This window comes from Leptonychotes weddellii, chromosome 1, assembly GCF_054177405.1.
Source record: "Leptonychotes weddellii isolate Sample4059 chromosome 1, ASM5417740v2, whole genome shotgun sequence".
Taxonomy (NCBI): Eukaryota; Metazoa; Chordata; class Mammalia; order Carnivora; family Phocidae; genus Leptonychotes; species Leptonychotes weddellii.
The window spans coordinates 14,926,345-14,954,079 of NC_138369.1; the positions used below are offsets into that span (position 1 = coordinate 14,926,345).

General features: G+C 40.5%; 1 protein-coding gene and 1 long non-coding RNA gene across 2 annotated transcripts in view; both read right to left on the bottom strand.

Annotated features, from left to right (window-relative positions):
- The window catches only part of PRKAR2A (protein kinase cAMP-dependent type II regulatory subunit alpha), a 105,452-nt gene that overhangs the window by 76,259 nt on the left and 1,458 nt on the right, over positions 1 to 27,735 (bottom strand). The gene's annotated exons all lie outside the window — the stretch shown is intronic.
- LOC145721106 (uncharacterized) lies at positions 2,444 to 14,333 on the bottom strand. The gene is made up of 2 exons (XR_014144571.1): positions 13,916 to 14,333; positions 2,444 to 13,827 (listed from the first exon to the last, which is right to left on the bottom strand). It is a non-coding gene; the product is annotated as an uncharacterized LOC145721106 (long non-coding RNA).

The window sequence follows — 27,735 nt, forward strand, 5'->3', positions numbered from 1 at the left end:
GAAAGAGCCAAGATGTCCATCAACAGATGAATGGATAAAGAAGATGTGGTGTATATATATACAATGGAATATTATGCAGCCATCAAAAAACCCCCCGAAATCTTGCCATTCGCAACGACGTGGATGGAACTAGAGGGTATTATGCTAAGTGAAACAAATCAATCAGAGAAAGACAATTATCGTATGATCTCACTGATACGAGGAATTTGAGAAACAAGACAGAGGATCATAAGGGAAGGGAGGGAAAAATGAAACAAGATGAAACCAGAGAGGAAGATAAACCATAAGAGACTCTTAATCTCAGGAAACGAACTGAGGGTTGCTGGAATGGAGGGGGGTGGCTGGGTGACGGACATTGGGGAGGGTATGTGCTATGGTGAGCGCTGTGAATTGTGTAAGACTGATGAATCACAGACCTGTACCCCTGAAACAAATAATACATTATATGTTAATTAAAAAAATGTAAGGGACGCCTGGGTGGCTCAGTCATTAAGCATCTGCCTTCGGCTCAGGTCATGATCCCAGGGTCCTGGGATCAAGTCCCACATCAGGCTCCCTGTTCAGCGAGGAGCCTGCTTCTCCCTCTCCCTCTGCTGCTCCCCCTGCTTGTGCTCTCTCCCTCTCTGACAAATAAATAAAAATCTTAAATAAATAAATAAATAAATAAATAAATAAATAAATAAATAAATAAATAAAAAGGAAAAAAAAAGACTTCCTCAGCTTGCTCCTGTGGAGGGATCATCACATCACATTGCCTGCTCACTGCCCCCACCGGATGATAAGCTCCTGCAGGCATGAATGCTCTTCCTCTCCTCTGTATTCCAGTGCCCAGCAAAATGAGCATCTGCCCAACTGAAGCCAGAATGCAGAGGGAAGCTGAAGGCTGCAACAGGATTTAGCTCTAAGCCCACCTCCACCCCCATGGCATCACTCAGTACCCCTTCCTCTTTCCATTTAGATATTTGGAGTTATCATTTAGAAGTGGCCTTTCTCAAACTTGAAGTCCTTGTGGGGCTTCACTCTCAACCCTGCCCCCCACCCTCACTTCCAACTAGGCCACAGGATAGGGTGGATAATCCGAGCTGGGCAAATCCTAGTGTTTCCACTGCCCCAGCACAATGACTTGTCTAGAATGGGAACCTGACCCAAGCCAAGCCAAGCAAGAAGAAAAATCTTGCTCATTCTTTTGATTAGATTAGGAAAGCTACAGGCACTAGGGAGCCAAAGAAGGGTCTTCTGCAGGGTAGTAGCAGGGTCATATATGCATCTTAGAAAGATGATTCCAGTAATAGCCATGAAAAAAGACACCAAGAAAATAAGACACACAGTGGGAAGACCAGTAATGGTTCTACAATAATAGTCCTGACAAGAGATGGGGCTTAAACCAAGACAATGGTAAGAGGAATAGAGAAAAGAGAACACTTTAGAATTGCTTTCTGTCTCACTGGAAATACTGTCCTAAGAGAAAAAACCTGTCCCCTTGAATCCCACATATAGAGATGAGCACTGTGGACACCTGATTCATACACTAAGTGACTTACTGAGTAACTAGAAAGCAGTAAGATGAAGTGGTTATGAGCAGAGTCTAAGCCATGCCACTTGGGTTCAAATCCCAGTGTTACGTCACTGTACTAGCAGTGTGACCTTGGATGAGTTATTTAACCCCTGTGCCTCAATTTCCTCATCTAAAAAAATTGGAATAATAGTACCTACCTTATAGGGTTGCTGGCATGCAGAAAAGGAAACCCTTGAACTGGTTGGTAAAAGACAAGTAGTAGCTCAGCAGACAAACAAGGGGGGAAGACCGCATTCCAGGCAGAAAGGAAGGCATATAAAAAGGAGAAGAAACATGAAAAATGAGCTTGACTCATGACCTTTGCCCTCTCTAGATCATACTCCTAGTGCTAGCTAAAGCCAGCTGGAATTCCAGCCTCAGGGACTGTATCTGAAACTCAACTGGTCCAGAATGAAACCAATTACCTTCAGATCTCCTGCTCCTCCAGGCTCCCTACCTTGCAAGCAGTATCACCATCCTCTCCCACCAGACAGTTTTAATTATTCCCCATGATCTTGTAAACACACAGCCTGTAACAGTGGGTCAACGGTGGCCTGGTTAGTCTGATGTAATTCACACCTCATGGGAAGAGACCAAACACCTCTGAGGGCCCTGAGTACAGGACATGACTGCGGCAAAGTCAAGAAGAAGCAGTGGGGCCTGGGGGTCAAGTCAGAGGCGGGAGAGAGCACTGCCAGCCCAGGGGCAAAACCAACTCTGGGAACACAAACCATCCAGGCCCTGATGAATCATCCTCTGCTGTAGGATAAAGAGACCAACTTTGCATCCAGCTCTTCCGGAACTAGGACAACAACTTCCCCTATCTACTTCAATCCCCTTTAGCTATTGCTATATTGCTGATAATAATTCCATGTTTTCCAATCAAAGTTCTTATTGATAATCCAACTTTCTAAAGATTTTAATATGGGCAATTCAAAGACTGCCTAACCAATTATAGTTATCACACCAGTCACTATGATAGGTACATAGCATACATTATCTTTAATATTCACAACCCTTGAAAAGTAGTCAAGAATTTCCCTTTTTTAAGAATGAGAATACTGAAGGTCAGAGCCGTGACAGGGCAAGGATATAAACCTAGGTCGGCCTGATGCTGTGTAAGTCAGTTTCCAGTGAATTTAATTAACACGAGTCAAGTCATCAAGGGACTGATCATATATGGGTGTATGGGTGTATTTAAAACATCTGTTTTCTGGACCTGAAAAACAAATCTTAGAAGTGGTGACTCAACTCAAGGAAAACATTCTTTTTTTTTTTTTTAAAGATTTTATTTATTTGAGAGAGAGAGAGAGAACAAATGAGAGGAAGAGGGAGAAGCAGACTCTCCGCTGAGCAGGAAGCCTGACGTGGGGCTCCATCCCAGGACCCTGGGATCATGACCTGAGCAGAAGGCAGACGCTTAATGGACTGAGCCACCCAGGCGCCCCATAAACATTCCTTTTTTATAACATTCCTGCTAACCCCTAACTCAACTGGTCCAGAATGAAACCAATTACCTTTCACTATCTTTCAATAGGCTCAGTTCAGGCCCTAATCACCATTCACTTGTATCATTACAATGGATTACAGGAGGGTCTCCCAGCATTCACTCTGGCCCTGCTTCAGACCACTTCTTCACACTGCTTGCCTACGGTACAAACATGATGGTGTCCCTCCCAGTTATAAAGCTTATTAATGGGTCGCCATCTCACAACAGCATTTCCCAAACTTGTGTGGCCATAGAACTGTTTTAAACTGATAGAACATCAGCTGGCATTCACAATATCTACTGAGTGGACTGAAAGAGAGAGGGAAAAATGGCCTCAGCAAATGATGCAGAAAAATCAAATACAGTAAACTTTATGGTCAAATAAAAAACAGATTAAAAATTAAGCCATTTTTATTTTCTTACAAACAAAATTTCACAAGTTATAATAAGAACACAAGATCATGTCACAGACCGGTAATTAAGTGGAAATCACACATCATGCCAGTTAGTAAATCTGAATCACACAATGTAAGATGCAGATCCCAAGTCACACATGTGTTCATAATGCCCCAGCATTAGCTTTTAGAATTATATAAGTGTTTAGAATTCCTTATTTTATACTTAAAAATATACTCAATTGTCAAAAAATTACTCAGCTGTCACTTTTCTTTTTCTAAGTCCTATAACATCTGTAACACTGGCATTCTCCAGCTTTAGCAGGTGGCAAGATAACCCAGGAGCTTCTGACACTGCAGTGTGTCACAGTTTCTCTCCGGGTCATATTCAGTGAAGAGTGCAGTAGTATATTTCCCTGTGTTTAAGAAAAAGAGGAAGAGAAAACAGCATGGAGGTTCCTCAAAAAATTCAAAATAAAAATACCGTATAGTCCAGTAAGTCCACTACTGTTTACCAAAAGGAAAACACTAATTCAGAAAGATATATGCAGTGCTATGTTTACTACAGCATTATTTACAACAGCTAAGATATAAAAGCAACCGAAGTGTCCATTAATGGATGAATGGGTAAGGAAGATATGGGGTGTACATGTGTGTGTGTGTGTAAATATGTATATAATGGAATATTATGCAGTCATAAAAATGATGAGATTGTGCTATTTGTGACATGGACAGACCTAGACAATATTACGCTAAGCAAAATAAGTCAGACTGAAAAAGACAAATACCATATGATTTCACTCATATGTGAAATCTAATAAAACAAGTGAATAAAAAAACAAAAAGGAAAACCAGACCTGTAAATACAGAGAACAAACTGATGGCTGCCAGAGGGGAAGGGAGCAAAGAGATGGACAAAATGGGTGAAGGAAAGTGGGAGATAGAGGCTTCCAGTTATGGAATGAGTAAGTCATGGGAATAAAAGGCACAGCACAGGGAGTACAGTCAATGACCCTGGAACAGCGCTGTACGGTGACAGATGGTTGCTACATTTGCGGTGAGCACAGCATAATGTATAAACCTGAGGAAGCATTGTTGCGCACTGAAACTAATATAACATTGTATGCAACTATACTCAGAGGGAAGGAAGGAAGGAGGAGGGAAGGAGGAACCAAAAGAGATGTTTTTCATCTGTGCACGTGCACACACACATTTTAATGGAACAATATATCATTAAAAAAATTAAACATCAATTGTCCTTAACTTTAGCTATCCATGAGAATCACCTGGAATCTTGTAAAAATTACTGATGCTTGGGTCTCACTCTCCTTCAATTCCCCTCCCAAACTATGAATTAATTGCTTGGATATGAAGTCTGAGCATCAGTTTTGTTTTTTGTTGTTTTTTTTTTAAAGCTCCCAAGGCTGAAAACCACTGCTACAGGGGAGGGAGGGAATCAAGTGGAAGCTTTAAGGGTAGAAACCAGACCTTAAGGAATATACCTTATTTTGTAGATTTAACTTTGAAACATGTATCTTACATAATTACAAAAATAATTTGAAAAGTAATCCCCAAATCATAAAGTAAATTAACTGTATACTGAATTGAGAGGAGAACCACACAAATAACTATTTCAAGAGACTTGATCTGGATATCCTAGTGGGGTATTAGCCTATAGATAATAAGAACTCAAGAAAATCTTAAACAGTCTTCAAACATCATACTGCTGGTCTCATGATTCTGAGACTGTTGCATGTGCATTATGGGATTAAGGAAATGAGTAATTATATTATTGAACAATGCAATTTTCTGGCCTTATAGAAAGGATATACATTAGGTTAAGTGAAAGCAGTATAGTCCTGAATTTGAATTGGACATATGACTAGCCCCAGTAGCAATGAGCACCCCTACCATCCAGATTGTGGTCTTCACCATTTTTGTCTAAAGGGAAACAGGGCTCCCTGAAGAAATTGCTGATTCCTGGTCTGGAGCTAAACATGTAATGAGACTGGAAAATCTACCAGAAACCACAGATGATATAAACTACTACTAGGATCAAGTCAAAAGAAATTAAAGAAAACTTAAAGAGGTTCCCATTACACAAAGATGGGATAATATGAGCATCAAATAAGAACAGATGCCAAGGGACTAAAACACCAAATACAATTAAATCCTTGACTTTATAATGGTATTTTTTTAAAGACTTCATTGGTCATCACGGGAGGATACTAGAGAACCAACTTATTATTCTGAAAACAAGCAAATAAAAGGAAAGACTCAAGCATTTATCCTGTCTTTCCTGAACAAAGGAATTCTGCTGGGTGACCTAAGATTTAATGAGAGGAAGTTTTTCTCTACAGAAGCATTCCAGTATGCAATGAAGAAAGAATGATAGAATTAATGCCATCTGAAACCTTGCTGAATTAATGAATATAATCTAGGCAACAATCAACATGATCATCAGCATCATAAATGAGAAGACCAGTTAGCTTTATGTGCCTTCTAATAGAAGACACATCAAAGTTATGAAATAGTTGGTGGAGGTGGTGGGGGTAGCAGGTGGGGGACAAACCTGAATCTGATCAAGCCCACACAGCAATGGTTCTCAAACTTCAGGGTGCATCAGAATCATCAGGAGGACTGGTTAAAATACAGACTGCAGGGGCGCCTGCGTGGCTCAGTGGGTTAAGCATCTGCCTTTGACTCAAGTCATGATCCCGGGGTCCTGGGACTGAGCTCCATGTCGGGCTCCCTGATCAGTGCGGAGTCTGTTTCTCCCTCTGCCCCTCCCCTCCTCGTGCTCTTGCTTGCGTGCTCTCTCTCTCATAAATAAAATCTTTTAAAAAATACAGATTGTAGGGCCCCAGCCTGAGTTTCTGATTCAATAGGCCTGGAGTAAGACCAAGAATCTGTATTTCTAACAAGTTTCCCAGCTGAGGCTGATGTTGCTGATCCTGGAACTTCACTTTGGTAACCACTGCTCTAGTGCTAATAATGAATTTAGAGGAAAAATGAGAGAGAGAAACTTTGATGCAAACATCATGGGGATGTAATCAGCAAACTCCAGACTGTGAAAAAATATATATAAAATAAATTTTCTTGTACAAATAAGCTTCAAAAGAAAAAGAGAGGGAGAATGGGGGAGTAGAGAGAGAGAAATCCTATAGTTTAAAATAGACTTAAGGGATAAAGCAGCCAAATGTAACCTATGGACCTCATTTGGAGATGTGTGAAGTTTGAACACAGATGGAATATTTGATACTAAGGAGTTATTGTTCATTATTTTAGATGTAAGAAAAGTTTTGTGGGTGAATGTGGAAAATCTCTTAGGCAGAGCTCAACCCTCAGTCAACATGAAAAGACTCACACTGGGTCCAGGTAATACAAGTGCAGCAAATGTGGGAAATCCTTAAGCCACAAATCTGTCCTCATTCATCCCTAGAGATGGCACAGTGCAGAAAACAGTTATGTGTGCAGTGAATGTGCAAAATCTTTTAGCCATAGCTCAGTGTTGATTCCATGTAGAGTTCAAACTGGAAAAAGGCTTTATAAGTGTAGTGACTGTGCAAAATCTTTTACCTCTATCTCTGCCCTCAGTTATCATCAGAGATCTCACACAGGAGAAAGGCCTTATGAATGCAGTGAACGTGGGAAATCTTTTATCACTTGTACTGCTCTCCGTTATCATCAGAGAGTTCACTCTGGAGAAAGGCATCATGAGTGAATGTGGGAAATCTTTTATCACTCATACTGCTCTCCGTTATCATCACAGAGCTCACAATGGAGAAAGGCCTTACGATTGCAGTGAATGTGGCAAGTCCTTTACTCAAAGAAATAACCTCATTATACACCTAAGGGTTCATGCAGGTGAAAGACCTTATGAGTGTAGTGAATGTGGGAAATCTTTTAACAACAGGTGGACACTCATTCGACACCGAAGAATTCACAAAGGAGAAAAGTCTTATGTGTGCAGTAAATGTGGGAAATCTTTAAAAATAAATAAATAAATAAAACTAGTCCTTAAAAATATAAGCTTGAATATTTATAGGTAAAATTATTTCTAGAATTTTATTAATTTATTTTATTTTTTTTTAGAATTATATTTAATAATTTGGGAGGAAGGTGGTCTGAGTGCAAATGACTCATGAGCTGAAACAAGCTCACACCAGATCAGTAGAACTGATTCTGGGGTACCTGAGTGGCTCAGTCAGTTAAGCATCTGCCTTCGGCTCAAGTCATGATCCCAGAGTCCTGGGATCGAGCCCCGAGTCAGGCTCTCTGCTCAGTGGGGAGCCTGCTTCTCCCTCTTCCCTTGCTGCTCCCCCTGCTTGTGCTCTCTGTCAAATAAATAAATAAAACCTTTAAAAAAAAAAAAGGAGAACTGATTCTAAGAATCTTTCCCCAACTCCTTGTTCAATGAAATTGTGTTGGTAGCTTGAAATTAGCAAAGTAAACATATGGATAAATACTCCCAAGGGAAACTGGCAAACACTATAAATCAGAGGTGGTTGCCATGGTATCACTACCATGAAGTTGGCTGCTGAGTAGATGGGTTTATTACACTATTCTTCTTACTATTGTCAATAATTAACATTTTCCACCATAAAAATAAAAACCTAAAAAAAAACCCAGGATTTCTGTGTGGCGAGAGGGGAACCAGTGGGCAGGGTGATTCTGATACAGATGGTTCATTTACACACTGTTTACAAAACACTGTCCTAACACATACATCCAACTACTAAACACAGTCTCTTATTCTGAAATAGCCATTGCCACTCACAACCCCTGCCCCCATGTATACTAACTAGTAGGTGTGACATTTCTCTGCTCCTAAAGTACCCCCTGACTAAAAAAGATCAATCTCTAACCCAGTCGCATCGTCCAAGACTCAAAGAAGACAGCTCCCTTCCAGGGGCTGAGCACTCCTTCTCTCTCATAGCACACAAAAACTCCATGTGTCTACCACATCACGCTAAAAGCTCCTAAGGAGTAGGGATAGGGACCTTCCTGCCACCTTTTGTCTAGTACAGACCTTGGCACACATAGACACCTAAATATAAATGGACTGAATGAATTATTTCCTATTATCTATGCTGGAGAAGACTAAAAGCCAAGTCCCCTTTCTGATCACCAACTCACATCTGGCCATCAATTTAAGTAGAATTATAACAGGAATATAAAACTATTCTGACACCAATTGGTGTGAGTCACTACAATTCTGATGCTAACCACCCAGAGTAGCATCATAGTCCACAGTTAAAGGACCTGGTCCCCAACAAGACTGCCCTTCCTTCAGATGCCAGCTGCACTTTGGGAGTCCCCACGCCATCCACATTTCTGGCCAACTGGCTACAAATTCAGAGGTTCCCACAACTCCCCAGGTTTGATTTGCTAGAGCAAGTCACAGAGCCCCAGAAAACACGATACTTACAATTTTATTATAAAGGATACAAACCAGGATTAGCCAAATGAAAAAACACAAAGGCTATGTACGGTCTAGAAGGGTTCGAAACAGAGTTTTCCACTCCCTCTCCTCATGGAATCAGGGCACGTCACTCTCCTAGAACATAAATGTGTTCACCAAAAAGGAAGCTCCACCAAGCTTTGGTGTTCAAAGATTTTTTCGGGGCTTCATTCCACAGGCATGACTGAATCATGGGCCACATGATTAAACTCAATCTCTAGCTCCACTTTTCCCCAGAAGTCAGACTGGCTCAATGTCCCAATCCCCTAATTATGTGGTTGGTCTTTCTGGTGACCAGGGCCCATTCTGAATTATCTCATTAACATTAACTCAGGTGTGATCCAAGGGACTCATGAATAAGAAGGAAATTCTAAGAATTTTGGAAGGTACAAAGGCCAGACATATTCTTTATTATGCAACAAAAACAAACTGCTAAAATTCCCTAGCCAACTTACAAAAATAAAGACAAACATAAAAAAAGGTATCTAAGACCACTGATGCCCACTCATTTTAGGAGCACTAAATCCCATTCTCACTTATTAGCATTTCAGATACCACTGGTCTACTAGACTACACACCATTTTAAAAATTTTTTATGCATTGGGGAGCCTGGGTGGCTCAGTTGGTTAAGTATCCACCTCTTGATTTTGGCTCAGGTCCTGATCTCAGGGTTGTGAGATTGGGTCCTGGATCGGGCTCCGAGCCGGGCATGGAGCCTGCTTAAGATTCTCTCTTTCTCCCTCTCCCTCTGCCCCTCCCTCCCTCTCAAACTCTCTCTAAAATAAAAATAAAAATGATTTTTATGCATTACATTTAACTATACTCCAAGGGTTATCTAGTGATTGCTAGGGAAAAAAAACCCTTAACATCACCAACCAAATGGGGTTCCTCTTTTGTCAGTTGAAAAATCCATTATTTGAGCATTGGCCTGGTAATGGCAAGACAAATCACCTCCTTGTTAAAAATAATGGAGTCACCAAACAAAAAAACCTCAGTAATCTTTCCCAAGAGAGCCATCAAGAACATGGCAAAAGGTGACAAGTATGTCTATTTACAGTATGAAACAAATCCTCCTCTAATCATCATTTTATTTGTCTTTAAAAATATTGGATGTCTCAAAAAACAAAAGTGCTTAATTATAACATTGCAAATGGAACAATAATTCTCCAGCCACTGGTTTAGCCAAAAAATCTTTATCCAAATTTCAATATCATTAGTCACTATCTTCACACGCAATATCTTGTGGGGTATCACATCTTAAAACTGTTGCTGACAAATTCCCAGGCAGGTATCAGGGCTTGGACTGAGAAAAACTCAAGCTATCTATTTTTAGATCTTAACTTCATTTAAGTGAAACTTCAAATGCAAAATAAATAATACAACCTAAAAGTTTTAGTTACCAGGCTCTGAACACTCCCTTTTTTTTTTTTTAATATTTTATTTATTTATTTATTTGACAGAGAGAGCACAAGCAGGGGAAGTGGCAGGCAGAGGGAGAAGCAGGCTCCCCGCTGAGCAGGGAGCCTGATGCGGGGCTCGATCCCAGGACCCCAGGACCATGACCTGAGCCGAAGGCAGCCGCTTAACTGACTGAGCCACCCAGGTGCCCCTGAACACTCCTACCTTTTTTAACTCCAAAGAAACATAAACTAAATTTTACACTTAACAGGAAAAATAACATGAGGAAAACTTATTGGTAAGATACAATATACAGGAACAGTCCTAGCAGAACACCTGTTTCTATAGACAAAAAATAGCTGTGCCAACACCTACTTCAGTCTGGAATCACATCATCTAAAATTATTACAAAAAGACTTAATGAGCAAAATATTTCTCCTATTATTTTATTCAAGTTGCTTTTTATTTGAAGAGAAAGCCTTGATCCATTTTACTAAGGAAACATTTAATCTTGAAATAATATTTCATCCTTCAACAGAACTGTAAACTAAGGCTATTCTGTGCCAAAGATGATAAAAACAAGCTCCTCAGTCTTTAGAATGGGCAAATATGCCCAACCTATCCTTGCCTACATATTATATACCGGTGTTCTCCAATGTATTTGGTCCTTCAAATGAGGACATTTCAAAAGCTGCCCATAGATTACTAAACATGCATTAACAAAGTTCAGTTTTTTTTGTATTAAAAGAGTAGATCCTTTGTGTTCTGTGATTAAGCATCCTCTAATTTTATTTTATTCTATTTTAATTTTATTTTTTTTAAGATATTATTTACTTGAGAGAGTTAGCGAGCGAGAGACAGCACGAGCAGTGGGAGGGGCAGAGGGAGAGGGAGAAGCAGACTCCCCGCTGAGCAGGGAGCCTGATGTGGGGCTCAATCCCAGGACCCTGAGATTATGACCCCAGCTGAAACCAAGAGTCAGACAGTTAACTGACTGCACCACCCAAGTGCCCCAGTTTTTTTTTAATAATCATATTTTCTTAGTAAGGGCCACCATACAAAGAGAGCCCACCTTTTCTCTTGTATTTGGAAAATTATTTCTTTCACACAACTCATTCTCATAGCCGTTTTCAAAAAGGGCAATAGGTTCTCAGTTTTACTGTAAAAGCTTGGAAGAAGGAAGAAGGCCGCACATCTTTTAGCTGCACAAGTGAAGAGGTGGGTCCCTGAGGAGCAGTAACCCCACATAGTCACACCCAGGAAGCTGATGAGCACCCATTTCTGCCAGGGAATATAGGCCCCAGGAGTCTCACCAGAGTCACAGACATGTTCATTATGATGTGATGAAGACAGGACTTACGTTGTCATTCTCAAAGAGGAGGAACAGTGTATGAGTCATAGTACTGTGTAACTCACTTTTCTAATTGGAGCCTGTCTTGCTCTTTTCTATGATAAAAACAGTGTGTGAGCAGATCACTGAGGGACATCATTCTTTTTCTAAAATTGAAAATATTTTAATAGTAAGAATCAGAAGGCTGGGAAAAAAGCAGGCAATCTTCAGCATTCTCAATTAAGTATCTCCACTAAAAAAACTAATCCAAGGATAATTCAATCACTTAATTGTTGATTTTGAGTATCTGGCTATTTCTTTTTCTTTGGTTTTTTGTTTTTGGGTTTTTTGGTTTTTGGTTTTTTTTTTTAGCGAAAGAGAGAGCACAAGTGGGAAGAGCAGGGGGAGAGAGAGAATCTCAAGCAGACTCACACTGAGCATGGAGCCAATGTGGGCTCAATCTCACGACCCTGAGATCATGACCGAGCCAAAACTAAGAGTTGGATGCTTAACCTACTACACCACCCAGGCACCCCCTGGCTATTTCTAGAAATATAAAAGTTAGTGATTCCCTCATTACCATAATTGCTTCCTAAATATTTTCATCGTAATAGTGACCTTTTATTTTTTCTTTCATTTTTTCCAACAGAGTAAGAAGTTTATAAGAGCAACAAATGGGAAATTCCAACAAATAAAGTCATCCAGAAATAGATCATCATCTCTCATCAGATAGTGAAATTCTGAGACTTGAAAGAGGTTCCAATAAGCTGCCTTTTCATCAATTTCTAGATAAAATATTTTGTACGAAGAAGTTGATATTTAAGATTTTTATTTATTTATTTGAGAGAAAGTGACAGAGATAGCGAGAGAGAACACAAGCAGAGAGGAGAGGGAGAAGCAGGCTCCGGGCTGAGCAGGGAGCCCAGTGAGGGACTCCATCCCAGGACCTTGGGATCATGACCTAAGCCAAAGGCAGACGCTCAACCGACTGAGCCACCCACGTGCCCGAAGTTGATATATTTTTTTAAGATTTTATTTAATTATTTGAGAGAGAGAGCACACACAAGTGGGGGAGAGGTGGAGAGGGAGAAGGAGAGGGAGACGCAGACTCCCCACTGAGCAGGCAGCCCAATGTGGGACTCGATCCCAGGACCCCGAGATCATGACCCAAACTGAAGGCAGACACCCAACCGAGCCACCCAGGCACCCCAAAAAGTTGTTTTTTTATTATGTTATGTTAATCACCATACATTACATCATTAGTTTTTGATGTAGTGTTCCATGATTCATTGTTTGCATATAACACCCAGGGCTCCATGCAGAACGTGAAGAAGTTGATGTATTTTTTAAAAAGAGCCCTTCCCCAAAAAAGGTCTGCATTATAAAAACCTTTTAAAAACGCATTTGTTTCTTTCTCATGGATCCATGGCATTCAAAATAGCCAACAGATAAGCTAGAAAAATCAATAACCTCTTTCAAAGAGATAATTTTCCCCTAGCTTAAACATTCACCTCTGAGATTCAACTCGTAAAAGACAAGGCCTTGAAGTAAAACCTTAAATTACCCTTTAAACTAAGTAACAGAGAAGGCAAATAACACTCCTTTCCACTCTCTGAATATGAGGTGTCCCCACTTTCTCCCCGTTCTAACCTAACCAGCCTTGCTGAAAGAAAAAATAAAAGGTCACTATTATGATGAAAATATTTAGGAAGCAATTATGGTAATGAGGGAATCACTAACTTTTATATTTCTAGAAATAGCCAGCTGCTACCTCTCCTCTGGCTCTTCTTCCTCCACATAGGAACATGCTAGGGGTGCCTATATCTTTTTTTTTTTTTAAGATTTTTAAATTTTTTTTTTAATTTATTTGAGAGAGAGAATGAGAGAGAGAGAGCAGGAGAGGGGGGAGGGTCAGAGGGAGAAACAGACTCCCTGCCGAGCAGGGAGCCCGATGCGGACTCGATCCTGGGACTCCAGGATCATGACCTGAGCCGAAGGCAGTCGCTTAACCAACTGAGCCACCCAGGTGCCCGGGGTGCCTATATCTTAACAAAAACAAAAACAAAAACAAAACCTTCCCTCACACCCACCACTCCTTCAAGCTATTACGGGTCCTTTCTTCTTCAAAATGTAGTCCCCATTCCTTAGCTGCATCGTCCGCAGCCACACACACACACACACACACACACACACACACTCCCTGCCCTAAGGCCACCTGACCTCTTCCACCACAACTGCACCGAGCCACACACACACACACACACACACACACACACACACACACACTCTCCCTGCCCTAAGGCCACCTGACCTCTTCCACCAAAACCGCACCGAGCCTCTAGCCAGTGTAAGTACAGGGTAAGCAGGGTTTTTTTTTCTTTTTTGTAATGCAAGTGACTGACTTAAATTGATTAAGGAAGCATTCACTTCAAAGAGGCATCCACTTCAAGAGGGCTATCTTGAATAAACACATTGCTAGCCACTTGATTAGATAAAGAGCCCAGGCTGCCTCCCCTCACTGAGGCTCCTTTGTTTTAGAGATCGTGGTTGATTTTGCTAAACGGTCCTTTGGGCCACTTGTTTTTTTCTCTTCCCATGCTTTAAGTCCCCCCTCTTATGTTTTAAATTCACCAATAAAGAGTGAGCCCCCAAACCCTAGGCCCCCATCTTCAACTCCAATGAAAGTAGAACCCCAGGCCTGTGTGTGCATTCTCCCCCCACCCCACACAATGTTCTCGCTGTGTGGTTCCACGTCTGCTGTGTAATTTCCAGGTCCTGTAAATAATAAACCTTTATTCTTTTTTTCCCTTAACCTTTCTTTCAAAGTTTCCTGATAGTTATTGCTGAAGGGTGTCTTGCAATCATAATAAAAAGCACAAGGGCCAGTCTAACCACAACACTGGTTAACGCCAGGCTGAGACCAGCACACGACATCCTGAGAATTACAGCTGAGTGCAACCACTTGAACACCGGCCTTACCACTGCCGCTCTCTCCATTGCTTCCAACACTACTGACTGACCAGTCCCTTCTGTAGTGCCCATCTCTGTGCTCTCACAGTACACTCTATGATATCAGTCTCCAAAATCTGCTCCCCATCATACACTCACTCATTTACTCAACAAGAGCCTTTAAGTATCCACTATGGGCCAGGTGTAAGCTAAGCACCAGAGACAAAGAATAAGACAGAAAGCTTCCCATCCTCAAGGAGCTTTGATGCTACTTAAAGAGAAACAACGAAAGGCAAAGGAGAATTCCAGATCTTTACAGAGCTCTAATGTAACCACCTAGGGTGCCATTAAACCTCAACAGAGAGACCCACTCTAAGCAGGGCAATCAGAAAAAGCCTCTCTGAAGCTGAGTCCTAAAAGAAGAGCCAGCTGGTCAAAGCCAGGGGAGAAAGACTCAGGAAGGGACAGCCACTATCACAAAGTAGTTGGGGAGAGAGGTTAGTGTAGAAATAAGCTTAGCAAGCAAGGAGGGGTAGGGCTAGAGAGAGAAGGTAGAGAGAAAGATAGGGACCAAATCCTACAGGACTATATAGACCACAAAAGATATGTGGATTTCATTCCACTTTCAATGAGGGGAGTTAAACTGAAGAATGGGGGCGCCTGGGTGGCTCAGTCGGTTAAGCATCTGCCTTCGGCTCAGGTCATGATCCCAGGGTCCTGGGAGAGATTCCAGCATCAGGCTTCCTGCTCAGCGGGGTGCCTGATTTTCCCACTGCCACTGCCTGCCACTCCCCCTGCTTGTGTTCGATCTCTGTCAAATAAATAAGTAAAATCTTAAAAATAAAAATAAAAAAATATCTCTGGCTACTAGGTGGAAAATGGACTGGAGAGGCAAGGTGTCTGAGATAAGAAACTACTGTGGTTGTCCAAGCACAAGAGGAGAGCCAGGGTAGGGACCCAGAAAAAGCAGACTGGGTATGACACTCAAAGCACAGCAACAAAAGAAAAAAATAGACAAACTGAACTTTATCAGAATTTAAAACTTGTGTTCTTCAAGAATATAAAAGGACAACTCACAAAATAGGAAAAAAACATTTGCAAATCACATATCAGGTAAGGAACCAGTATCTGAAATATGTAAAAACCTCTTACATTTCAACAACAAAGACAACCCAATTTAAAAATGGACAGAGGACCTGAATAGACATTTCTCCAAAGAAGATATACAAATGGACAAACACATGAAACATTATTAGTCATTAGGGAAATGCAAATGAAAACCATAATAAGATACACTTCACACCCACTAGAATGGCAATAATCAAAAAGACAAGTGTGGGCAATGACATGGAGAAAATGAAATCCAAGTACACTGGCTAGAAGGTAAAATGGTTAAGCCACCGTGGAAAAACGTTTGGCACCTCCTCAAAAAGCTAAGCTCAGAATTGTGGGGCATATGACCCCACAATTCTACTCATAGGTGTATACCCAAAGAACTGAAAACAGGTACTCAAACAAATAAATGCACAGGTATGCAACAGCAACACTATTCACAATAGCCAAAAGGTGGAAAATGCCCAATGCCCATCAACTGATTAATGGTTAAACAAATCACAGTATATGTATATATGTATACATATATATGTATATATATATATACACACACACATAATGTATATATGATGGAATACTATTCATCAACAAAAAAGAATGGAGTATTGATGCACGCTACAATACAGATGAACCTTGAAAACACAAAGCTGAGAGAAAGGGGCAGACACAAAAGATCACATACTGTATGACTCCATTTATATGAAATATCCAAAATAGGCAAATCCATAGAGACAGAGTGCAGACTGGTGGTTGTCAGGGGTGGGAGGAAGCAGGAGGAGGAAACAGGAAGAAACTGCTTAATGGGTGAAGGGTTTTACTTGGGAGTGATGGAAGTGTTTCAGAACTAGACAGAGGTGCTTATTATACAATATTGTCAGTATATTAAATGCCACTGAATTGTTCACTTTATTATTTACTTATTTGAGAGAGAGAGAGCACAAGTGAGGGGGGGAGAGGAACAGAGGGAGAGGGTGAGGGAGAAGTAGACTCCCCACTGAGCAGGGAGCCTCAGGAAGGCTCAATCCCAGGACCTCGAGATGACGACCTGAGCCAAAGGCAGACACTTAACCAACTGAGCCAACCAGACATTCCATCACTTAATTGTTCACTTTAAAATGATGAATTTTAGAGGTGCCTGGCTGGCTCATTCAGAAGAGAGGGCGACTCTTGATCTCAGGGTTGTGAGTTTGAGCCCCATGTTGGGTGTAGAGATTAAATATTTTTTAAATAAAATGATGAATTTTTTGTTATGTGAATTTCACTCAATAATTTTCTTTTTTTAGATTTTATTTATTTATTTGGCAGAGAGAGACAGTGAGAGAGAACACAAGCAGGGTAAGCGGGAGAGAGAGAAGCAGGCTCCCCACCAAGCAGGGAACCCGACATGGGGCTTGATCCCAGGACCCTGGGATCATGACCTGAGCCGAAGGCAGATGCTTAATGACTGAGCCACCCAGGCGCCCCAATATTTCTTTAAAAAAAGATAACAACAACCAAAAAAGACAATAACAAATTGTTAGTGGGGATGTGGAGACGCTGGAACCCTCACACATTCCTAATGGGAATGTCAAATTGTGCAACCACTTTGTAAAAGTCTGGCAGTTCCTCAAAAAGTTAAACATAGAGTTGACATATAATCCAGCATGTTTGCTCCTACATATACACTCAAGAGCATTTCAAAACTTGTGTTCACACAAAATTTTATGTGATGTAATTTGGGTATGTAATGTACATCATGGGGACTATAGTTAACAATATTTTTTTTTAAAGATTTTATTTATTTATTTGAGAGAGAATGAGAGACAGAGAGCACGAGAGGGAAGAGGGTCAGAGGGAGAAGCAGACCCCCCGCTGAGCAGGGAGCCCGATGTGGGACTCGATCCCGGGACTCCAGGATCATGACCTGAGCCGAAGGCAGTCGCTTAACCAACTGAGCCACCCAGGCGCCCTATAGTTAACAATATTGTATTATATATTTGAAAGTTGCTAAAAGAGTAAATCTTAAAAGTTCTCATTACAAGAAAAAAACTTAACTATGAGGTGACTGATGGATGTTAACTGAAATTACTGTGGTAATCATTTCACAATACATCATGTATCAATTCACTACACTGTATACCTTAAAGTAATACAATGTTATATGTCAATTGTATCTCAATAAAACTGGGGGGGAAAGTATGTTCACACAAAATTTTTAACACAGATGTTCAGAGTAGCATTATTTGTCACAGTCAAAAAGTAGAAACAACTCGGGGCGCCTGGGTAGCTCAGTCGTTAAGCGTCTCCCTTTGGCTCAGGTCATGGTCCCAGGGTCCTGGGATCGAGCCCCACATTGGGCTCCCTGCTCAGTGGGAAGCCTGCTTCTCCCTCTCCCACTCCCCCTGCTTGTGTTCCCTCTCTCGCTGTGTCTCTCTCTGTCAAATAAATAAATAAATAATCTTTAAAAAGAAAAAAAGTAGAAACAACTCAAAATAGATAATTTGATGAATGGGTAAAGAGAATGCAATATATTCATATAACGGAATAGCATTTGGCCGTAAAAGGGAATGAAGCACTGATAAATGCTATAATATGGATAAACCTTGAAAACATCATGCTAAGTAAAAGAACCCAGGAGCAAAAGAACACATATGATTCCGTGTACATGACGTGTCCAGAATAAGAAAGTCCATACAGACAGAAAATAGATTGCTGGTTGCCAGGGTAAGAGGGAGGGATGAGGAGTGACAATAATGGGTATAGGGGCTCTTTTGGGGGTACTGAAAATGCTATGAAATTATAGAGCGGTGATGGTTGCACAACTTTGTGAATGTACTAAAAACCACTGAATTGTATTCTTTAAAAAGGTAAATTTTATGTGCTATATCTCAATTACAAAAAAGAGAAAGAGAAAGCAAAACATAGACTGATCAAACATATGGAATCAAAGCTAGTAGAGCAGAGGTAAATAATTGGAGGTAATAATTGCAGTATTTCATAGAACTTGCAAAAGGATGAATGTAAACGGGGGGAAGAAGAGTCAGAGACTACTCTCATCCCCATCCTAACCTAAGTCTTAAATCTTGGCATTTACCCATACTTTTTAAACCCAGAATGTCAGAGGTCCCCAGGATCATGTCACAGCCTCATTCTCTTCAACCTGGAGAGCCTCATCCACTTCCATACCACACTGATGGCTCCTCACACCTCTCTTCCAGTCTTGACCTGTCTCCCAGTTCCAGGCCTGTCGTTACCAGGGCTATTTCTAACTGGCCACCCTGCAAACCTATAAAATTCATGCAACAGATCCAACTCTGTCTTCCCCTTAATTAAGAAAAAAAAGGGGGGAGGGAGGGAAGGGGAGGGGAAGAAAGTGGAGGAAGAAAGGAAGGGGAGGAAGAAAGATTAATCTTAACATTTCTGAGTGTAATACTGTGATATAATAAGAAATATATGTTTGGTCTCTGGCCCTGGTTCCTGGCACAGAGCTCCTAAAACCCTTGGAATTTCCTGAGTGACTGAGAAGAGTGTCTTGTTATTCCTAATAAGCCCCTTTCAACCATACCTAAGCTTAAGCTAATAAGGAGGATGGGGGCTGGTTACCAGAGGAACTAACCAGGTGATTGGAACTTGGAGAGAAGGGCTGGGAATTGAGCTCAACACCAATAACCAATGATTTAATCAATTGTGCCTACATAACAGAACTTCCAGAAAAACTCTAAATAAATGGGTTCAGAGCTTCCAGGTTGAACACACTGAGGTGCTGGGAGGGTGGTATGCTCAGAGAGGGCATGGAAGCTCTGTGCCCCTTCCCATATACCTTGCCCTATGCATCTCCTCCATTTGGTTGTTCCCGAGTTGTATCCTTTATGATAAAATGATATCAGTAAGTAAAGTACTTTCCTAAGTTGTGTGAGCCATTCTAGCAAATTATCAAACTCCAGGAGGGGGTTGTGGAAACTCCCAATTTACAGATGGTCAGTTAGAAGTATAGGAGGCTGGGACTTGTGATTAGCCTCTGAAGTAGGGTCCCATCTTGTGGGACTGAGCCCTTAACCTGTGTGGTCTGCATTAATTCCAGGTAGTGTTATAAGTGCTGTGAGCAGAGAAACAACAGCTTTCCTTTACCTAGTACCTTTATTAACAGCATTATCCCTCTAGTATTCCAAGAATAATATCAGGTTCACCCCAGGTGGAGTGTGAGGAGTAAACCCTGACTTTCCTCTCTCCCTCACCTTCCAAAAGCAAGGAGTCAATAATTCTTATCAACTCAAACAAAACAAGTATCTCAAGTATACAACCCTACATTGACTGTGAGTAGACATTAGATGAAGATAAAGGTTCAACCTTCCTAAAGTGAATAAAATTGAAATTAAAACATTGAGAAAAAATTTCCAAAAATTAGTACTTTTTAAAGAATTTTAATACCTTGTGTTTTCAAATGTACAACAAATTTTGTATTCACATATGTTGCTGGTGACTGTGTATACTGATCAGCACACTCCTGAAAAGCATATGACTATATTAGTACTTATTAAATAACAAACAAAAGTACATTTTGACCTATTAGTTCTAATTCTAGCAATATATTCTAGGAGAATAAGCCAAAAATGTTAAAAAGGCTTATGTACTCTTTGAGGAAGACATGGTCACAGCTGCAGTGGAGTTCGGCATGTGGGCTTCTACTCCTGACTCACTGCTATTGGCTCTCCCTGGGAGAAGCAGTTCTGTCAGGAAACTGAACTGCATCCATGGCTCTTAAATACAACAGAAAGTCACCCCTGGAGCCAGAAGTGGCGATTCACCAAACTAGAATTACCCTAACTGGCCACAACATAAAATCTCTGAAGAGGTGTATGCTGACTTGATGAGAGAAGCAAAGGAAAAGAATCTCAAAATGAAAGGACCAGGAGATGCCTAACAAGACTCTGAGAATCACTACTTAGAAAACTCCTTGGGGCATCTGGGTGGCTCAGTTGGTTAAGCGTCCAGGTCTTGATTTGGGCTCAGGTCATGACCTCAGGGTTGTAGAGATCAAGTCCCATGTTGGGCTCCACAATGGGCATAGAGCCTACTTAAGATTCTCTATCTCGGGCGCCTGGGTGGCTCAGTTGGTTGGGCGACTGCCTTCAGCTCAGGTCATGATCCTGGAGTCTCTGGATCAAGTCCCGCATCGGGCTCCCTGCTCGGCGGGGGGTCTGCTTCTCCCTCTGATCCTCTTCCCTCTCATGCTCTCTGTCTCTCATTCTCTCTCAAATAAATAAAATCTTAAAAAAAAAAAAAAAAAGATTCTCTATCTCTCTCTCTCCCTCTGCTCCAACCCCCCCCCTCTAAAAACAAACAAACAAGGAAACAAACACAACTCCTTGTGGTGAAGGTACTAAGACTTGGGATCTTTTTCAGATGAGGATCCATAAGCAACTCACTGAGTTGCACAGTCCTGAGATTGTTAAACAGATTACTTCTGTCAGCATTGAGCCAGGAATCAAGGTTGAAGTTACCACTGCAGATACTTAAACTAACTACTTTCATAAATTATCAATTATTGGGGTGCCTGGGTGGCTCAGCTGGCTAAATGTCTGCTTTCACTTCAGGTCATGATCCCAGGGTCCTGGGTCAGGCTCCCTGTTCAGTGGGGAGGCTTCTTCTCCCTCGCCCTCTGCAGCTCCCCCTGCTTGTGCTCTCTCGCTCACTCTCTCACTCTCTCTCTCAAATAAATAAAATCTTAAGAAAAAATAAAAAATTATCAATTATTTTTTTAAAAACCTATATACATAATTCATACAAGCAAACTGGAGGCAACCTAAAAGGAAAATAATTAAGTAGAGTATATATATTCACTTAATTTACAAAATGCAGCAAAAAATCATTATGACAACAAAATACCAGCACACTACATCCAGCAGCATATTAAAAGGATTATACCTTACACCATGACTGAGTGGTATTTATCCCAAGAACGCAAGGGTGATTCAACATACAAAAATCAGTGTAATATACCACATTAAAAGAATAAAGGGAAAAAGCCACATGATCATTTCAATTGATGCACAAAAAACATCTGACAAAATTCAACACCCTTTCATGATAAAGTCACTCAATAACTAGGAATTAAAGGGAATTTGCTCAGGGTGCCTGGGTGGTTGGTGGCTCAGTCAGTTAAGCATCTGCCTTCGGCTCAGGTCATGATCTCAGGGTCCTGGGATCAAGCCCCACATCAGGCTCCCTGCTCAGCGGGGAGTCTGCTTCTCCCTCTGCCTCTCCCCACCCTGCTCGTGCCCTCGCCCTCTCTCTCTCCCTCTCTCTCTGGAAGACTGAAAACGTTCCCCCCAGATCAGGAAGAAGACATGGATGCCCACTTTATGTTTTTTAAAGATTTTATTAATTTATTTGAGAGAGAGAGAGAGCATGAGCAGGGGGAGGGGGAGAGGGAAAGGGAAAGGGAGAAGCAGACTCCCTGCTGAGCAGGGAGCCTGACGAGGGGCTGGATTCCAGGACCCCAGGATCATGACCTGAGCCAAAGAAAGATGCTTAACCAACTGAGCCACCCAAGTGCCCCAAAGATGCCCACTTTAGTCACCTCTATTCAGCATAGTACTGGAGGTCCTAGCCACAGCAATTAGGCAAAAAAAATAAATAAAAAGGCAATCAGATTGAAAAGGAACAAATAAAACTATTCACAGATTACATGATCTTATATATAGAAAACCCTAAAGAATCCACAGGTTGCAGGGTACAAGATCAACACACAAAAATCAGTTGTAGTTGTATACATTCACAATCAACACTGTGATGATAAAATTTAAGAAAATGGGCTTTCTTAGAGAAATGGAAAAACTGATCATGAAATTCATATTGACTCTTGATCTTGGGGTCATGAGTTCAAGCCCCATGTTGGGCGTAGAGCTTATTTTAAAAAAAAGAAAGAAAGAAAAGTGGTTGTATTGTGAATGTATTTAATGCCACTGAATTGTATACTTAAAATAGTTAAAATGGGGGGCACCAGGCTGGCTCAGTTGGTGGAGCATGCAACTCTTGATCTCAGGGTTGTAAAGTTCAAGCCCCTCACTGGGTATAGAGATTACTTAAAAACAAAATCTTAGGGGCGCCTGGGTGGCTCAGTCGTTAAGCGTCTGCCTTCGGCTCAGGTCATGATCCCAGGGTCCTGGGATCGAGCCTCGCATTGGGCTCCCTGCTCAGTGGGAAGCCTGCTTCTCCCTCTCCCACTCCCCCTGCTTGTGTTCCCTCTCTCGCTGTGTCTCTCTCTGTCAAATAAATAAATAAAATCTTTTAAAAAATCTTTTAAAAAAAGGTTAAAATGGCAAATTTTACATTATGTATATCTTACTACAATCTAAAAAGGAATTTAAAAAGGAGGGGTGGGAGAAGGGTGATTTTAGTGATGGTGTAGAGAATGGATGGGGTGGAGGAGAGATGAGTGGGAGGCCACAGGTGCTCAGCTGCATACAGCTGAGAAGCAATAAAAGCCAATCTCAAGACAGGGACAGTGGGGAAGGACAAGACGAGAGAGCCCAGAGAATAAAATGAGAGAGTGAGAGACACAGAGAAAGACTGATTCCTGTTTATTGCTTAAAAACTCAGAGGAAACAGCAGTGTGACAAGTAAGCTAACATCAATTTTAGGCATATGAGTTTGAGAGATGAATGAGAGATAACCAGCTGGCAAAATTAGCATAAACAGGTATGTGTACCATCAGAGAAAGTTTTGAAGCGATAGTTTTGATTTTGAAAGTCCGGGTTCAAGGCAGTAAAAAACCTCAGGAAGAGAGTTGCTCTGAAGCAGAAAAGGTAACAAACTAAATTCTGGAGATCATGAACCATCATTTAAAGGGCAGAGAGGAAGCCAACTGCTGGATGGAGAGCCAGGGGAATGAAGACATAAATGCCAAGAGGGAGAGAATTTCAGAAGGTGGTTCAACAGTGTCAAAATCCTGCTGAGAGATCCAGCTACGTGAACTACAAGAATATTATTATTAAGCAGTTCCAAAAAAATTCTCCTAATGCTGTTTGGACCAACTCCTATGTTATGTGGTATACACCCTACAGTAAAAACTGCTGGGGAAAATTCCTAAGGAATCCACTAAAAAAACTACAAGAATAATAAGTTCAGCAAGGCTGCAAGATACAAGATCAATATTTTAAAAAATTAACTATTTCTATACACTTGCAATGAGCAATCTGAAAATGAAAGTTAGAAAACAATTCCATTTACAATAGCATCAAAAGGAATTAATTACTTAGGAATAAATTTAACAAAAGATGTCTATCTGAAAACTACAAAAAAGTGTTATTCTTTAATTTAGAAGATCTTCTTTAATTAAAGAAGATCTAAACAAATGGAAAGACATCCCATATTCATAGACCAGATGACTTAATAATGTTAAGATGGTAATACTCTCCAAATTAATCTACAAATTCAGTGCAATCTATCAAAATCCCAGTTGCCCTCCTTGCACATATTGACAAACTAATCCTAAAATTCATTTGGGAATTCAAGGAACCCCAAAAGCCAAAACAATTCTGAAAAAGAACAAAGTTGGAGAACTCATACTTGTTGATTCCAAAATTACTACAAATCTATAGTAATCAAGACAGTATAGTAGTGGCACACAGATACAAAGATCAGTGGAACGGAATTGAGAGGGGTTTGGGGTTTTTTTTTGTTTGTTTCTGGGTTTTTGTTTTGTTTTGTTTTTTGTTTTTTTTTAAGTAGGCTCCATACCCAGCATTGAGCCCAACACAGAGCTTGAACTCAACCCCAAGATCAAGAGCTGAAATCAAGAGTCAGGCGTTTAGGGGCGCCTGGGTGGCTCAGTCAGTTAAGAGGCTGCCTTCGGCTCAGGTCATGATCCCAGCATCCTGGGATCAAGCCCCACATCAGGCTCCCTGCTCAGCGGGGAGCCTGCTTCTCCCTCTCCCTCTCCCTCTCCCTCTGCCTGCCTGCCACTCCCCCCGCTTGTGCTCTCTCTCTATCTCTCTCTCTGTGTCAAATAAATAAATAAAAAGTCTTTTTTTAAAAAAAGCTCAAAAAAAAAAAAAAGAGTCAGGCGTTTAACCAACTTAATGACCCAGGCGCCCCTAGAACCCTTAATACACAGCTGGTTAGAATGTAAAACGGTGCAGCCACTTTTGGAAAGCAATCTGGCAGTTACTCAAAAGGTTAAACATAGGGACGCCTGGGTGGCTTAGTTGTTAAGCATCTGCCTTCGGCTCAGGTCATGATCTCAGCGTACTGGATCAAGTCCCACATCGGGCTCCCTGCTCCACGGGAAGCTTGCTTCTCCCTCTCCCATTCCCCCTGCTTGTGTTCCCTCTCTTGCTATGTCTCTGTCTGTCAAATAAATAAATAAAATCTTTAAAAAAAAAAAAAAGGTTAAACAAAGAGTTACCACATGGTCAAACAATTATACTCCTACATATATATACCAAAGAGAAACGAAAACATACATCCACATGAAAACTTGTACACATGAATATCAAAGCAACATTATTCATAATAGCTAAAAAGTGAAAACAACCTAAATGTCCATCAACTGATGACTGGATAAACAAAATGTGGTATATCCATACAATGGAATAGTATTCAGCAACAAAAAGGAGTAACATATTAATATATGCTACAATACTGATGAACTTTGAAACATGATGCTAAGCAAAAGCCAAGAGCAAAAGACCATATACTGTATGATTCCATTTATGTGAAATGTCCACAATAGGCAAATCTATAGACAGAAAGCACATCAGAGGGGAATGCAGGAGTTGGCATTGATGGCTAGGGTATGAGGTTGTTTTGGGGGTGATGAAAATTGATTATTCTAAAATTGGTTGTGGTGATGGTTGCACATATCTGTGATTTTAATAAAACCACTGGGGGGAAACCACTGAATTAAACACTTTAAATGGGTGAATTATATAGTATGTGAATTGTATTCCATATACATACATATACATACATATATATATAAATATGTTGGGAGACCCACAGATGTAAATGTTTTATGGTAAGTACAGAAGTGAATCAAGTCTGGATGCCAATTTATTGTTCTCGTGAGGATACAGTTACAGTAGCTTATTAATAAATCTGAAGTCTTCAGGCTTTCCCAAGAGTTAAATACGCATTACAATACTTCATACTTCGTGTGACATTGAAACACTGTTGTTAAAACAACCAATAACAGTTAATAACTTTTTTGAGAGTTTCAAATAGCATACAATCTTATAAACTGAACTGGTGATGAGTCATACTAAACAAAATCTCCCTTGCTATATACAGATCCAACTCTATATATTCTAGTTCTTATTTTAGGTATTGTGGGCTTATTACCCTAATGTTCCTAATCACTGGATATGTAACGTATTTCTTTTCTTGTCTTTTTAAAAATTGTGATAAAATATACATAAAACTTACCATTTTAAGATTTTATTTATTTATTTGAGAGAGAGTGAGAGACAGCATAAGAGGGGAGAGGGTCAGAGGGAGAAGCAGACTCCCCACTGAACAGGGAGCCCAACGTGGGACTTGACCCCGGGACTCCGGGATCATGACCAGAGCCGAAGGCAGTCGTTTAACCAACTGAGCCACCCAGGGGCCCCAAAACTTACCATTTTAACCATTTAAGTGTACAACTCATGGTATTAAGTACATCCACAGTGTTGTGCAACCATCACCCCTATCCAATTTCAGAACTTTTTCATCATCCCAAACAGAAACTCCACACCCATTAAACAATAACACCCTATTACCAACTCCAGCTAACCTCTATCCTACTTTCTGTCTCTGTGAAATTTACCTATTCTAGGTACCTCATATAAGTGAGGTACATACATTTGTCTTTTGGTGTCTAGCATACCGCACTAGCATAATGTGTTCATGGTTCATCCATGGTGTAGCATGTATTAGAATTTCATTCCTTTTAAAGGATGAATAGTATTTCATAGTATGTATATACCACAATTTATTTATCCATTCATCTGCTGATGGCACATGAGTTGTTTCTACCTTTTGGCTATTGTAAATAATGCTGCAATGAACACTGGCATGTAACTAGTTATATATGACTCCCCAATTCTTTGGGATATATACATAGCAGTGAAAGTGCTCGATCATTAAGGTAATTCTTTGTTTAATTTTTTGAGGACCCACCAAACTGTTTTTCCACAGCAGCCAGACCATCTACATTCCCAACAGCAATGAACAAGAGCTCCCAATTGTCTACATTCTCACCAACACTTGCAATTTTTTTTCATAATAGCCATTCTCATGGGTGTGAAGTGGTACCTCATTGTGTGCAATGTATTTTTAGTCTATTATCTGTTGACAGAAGTTCACCTTGTGTTGATTTCTATAATTACACGTAGCACAGCCACATTAGAGATATAAACAACAAATATTTACATGCCAATTAAATAAAGCACAGGTTTACAAAGATTTAATTTTGAACTCATCAACTCATCAAAATCAACTCAATTTTGAAAGAGATATCAAAGATGACAAAGACGGTAGACATAACACAAAACCTGTAAATTCCATTTTACTCATCTGAAACTCATTTCTAAAATACTAATATGTGTACATAAAAATTTCACAAAGCAGGTTACAGCTTTGTGATTTATAGATATGACAGTGAAACAAATGTAGGAGTCACTCCTAAAAAATAAAACTTTTAGAGATACCTTTATCCCTGGGAGATCATTGTCACTGTCCCCATTTTAAAGATAAGTGAATCTGAAATCAAACAGGTTTAACCACTTGTCTTAGACCACAAAACAAATCCGTGGAAGAGATTTGGAAAATAACAATTTGATTTCTAGGCTTAAGGTGAAAATCTCATAATTTAATGGGCAAAAAGTCAAAGGAAAACAGAACCATTTCTACTCTTTGCGGTGAATAAACTATGGGAAGTTGTCCACAACCTGAAGCTTACAACCTCCAACAGCAATGACGGATAATTAACTCCTTGCTAACGGACCTGAATGTGGATTCGACTCAGAACTATTCCCCCCCCCCCATATGCTCTAATAACACTAAGTCTCTAACTTTATC